We start from the raw sequence: 2,500 nt of genomic DNA, 5'->3' as shown, positions 1-2,500 counted from the left end.
TCAGGTGGATAAAGCAAGTTTACGGCGTAGGTCACAATTTGTAAAGCTCTGACACTGGAGTCTCCTTCCATAAGTGATACATAAACACGGTTCGCACGGATCGACCGCCGTACACTTCGTCCCTGTCAGCACGATCCCTGTAAATGAGCTGTTACTATAGAAACGACAAGGTGTTCCATCTCTAAACCCACTGAAAACGGATCGACCCTGTCCGACCGATCCGAACGCAGACTTATATTAGATATTAGAAAAGCGACGCCGTCGTTAAGCTCAGCTCCGTGACACCTTTTAAGGTAAAAGACGCATCATTGTTGTCTGTGCCACTTCTCTGCACAAACCGACTTTAACCTGAGTAGCTGATGCGCTTGTGGTTTGGCTTTCAAGAGAACCGTTTGCAAAAATGTGCACCGAGGAACCTGCACAGGAAAGAAAGTGATGCGTCTTTCTTACTCACGCCTTCGCTCTCTGTTGTAGACACAGAAATGAAACGGAACATCAGAAACTCGAGCTGATGAGAGAAGAAGAATAATAAAAAAAAATTCAGGGAAAAATGTGGTTCCCATCTGTAACATCTCCAGACTGTGATCTGCTCAATGAAAAACGTCTGGTGTGTGAAGCCACAGTGAGTTTTCAGCCTCACACTAGATCAGTCGTGGTCGGATTAGAAGAGCCACTTAACAAGATCCACAGGCAGCTTCGGGTTCTTTATTATTTTTGTTTTGTTTTTAACGTCACTGCATTACTGTAAATCATCACATAGCATTAAAGGTGCAGTAAGGTAAATCTGTAGTAAGGTAAATCTGTATTAAAGGTGCAGTAAGTAAATCTGCATTAAATGTGCAGTAAGTAAAACCAGGTTTATAGGCTGCATTCACAGTTCTGGCTTCTGATTTGTCAAAAGGTGTTGACGTTTTTTCCACAACAGGCTTCAACAACATATATTATGGTTTCTCTAGCAGCAGCTGTAGAACTTTAAGGAGTCTCCGGCATCAGAGGTTTTAATTATACTTTAACAGGATCGGATGCTAAACGAATCGACGCGATATTCGGACCGGTCTGAAACCTTAGGCGGTTTGTGAGGTCACAGGAACCTCACTGGGAGGTGTCCCAATTTGCATATTCATACATATTCATGTATCCAACCGCATTCGATGTTTGGAAAATGAAAATATTTCTTATTCCCCATTAATAGTTTATAGTACAGTGAAGTTTTAGGGAAGGAGTCTCCAGTGTCTGTCAGACATAAAGCCGTTATAAACATAAAACAGAGGAGTCGATGATTGTCGTGATTTAATTGTAACAAGCTGCGTTTTTGCCTCAAAATTAACTTCGAGAGAAAAAAACAACAACAAAGATAAAGGAATAAAAGGGAACAATTTTGTTTCTTGGATGATCTTAAACATTAAATGTAGCTAAAAACACTCATTATTTAGAACAATGATAAAATATATACATATAAAATATACATAAAATAATTTCTTGCTCCAGAACAGTCTGTAACGTCACCTGGTCCATTATACATCATAACGTTTACTGACAGAGGGATGGAGGGATGGACAGACTGGAAGGAGATTAGATAGTAAAGAGAGATACTGCATGGATGGACAGACAGACAGGAAGGATAGACAGGTATGAGGATGGATGGACAGACAGACAGACAGACAGGAAGGATAGACAGGTATGAGGATGGACAGACAGGAAGGATAGACAGGTATGAGGATGGACAGATGGACAGACAGGTATGAGGATGGACAGACGGACAGACAGGTATGAGGATGGACAGACAGACAGACAGGTATGAGGATGGACAGACAGACAGACAGTAGATAAGCTGGTCTGGTAGATGGATGAAGGGACAGACAAATGAAATAAACAGATTGGTGGAAGGAAGAATACTGGAGAGAGACAGATGGAAGGGAGGACAGACAGATACTTGATAGACAGAATTTAGGGAGTGATACATGCTGTAAACACGCAGACACAAACACAGGAATAGACTTTGGAGGCGGGGCCTAGTGAGCTAACAGGAAATAAGCACCGAACCTGCACATGAACATTTAACACAAATGATAACTACATAAAAAAAAAAAAAAAAAAAAAAATTTAAAATGATATATATTTTTTTACACACACCTTCGATTTTTTTTCTTTTTCTGAAATTTCTCTGAAACCGAAAACAAAGCGGCATGAAGGAGATTATTGCAATACAAAGTTTATTTAAATTCTGAAAACAGAAAATACACAAAAGCAAGACGCCAGGATGAACGCGGATGTGAAGGAGAAGGAGGAGGAGGAGAGAATAAGAGAAGAGTGTCATGGTTTATTATTCGTAAAACAACGCAGCTCGATATTAAAAATAATAAAACATGATTGCTTAAGGCTAAATGTGGTAAAAATGTTGAAGTTAGCTTTAGCACACTTTCTAACAGCTATAAATAAGTGCAGAGCCTCACATTAAAAAGTTAACTTCGGACACTTTTGTTCCTAATTCTTTACAAAG

This window comes from Tachysurus fulvidraco, chromosome 23, assembly GCF_022655615.1.
Source record: "Tachysurus fulvidraco isolate hzauxx_2018 chromosome 23, HZAU_PFXX_2.0, whole genome shotgun sequence".
In the NCBI taxonomy this organism is placed as follows: Eukaryota; Metazoa; Chordata; class Actinopteri; order Siluriformes; family Bagridae; genus Tachysurus; species Tachysurus fulvidraco.
The sequence above is the reverse complement of the archived record's forward strand: the minus strand, read 5'-3'. Positions refer to the sequence as shown.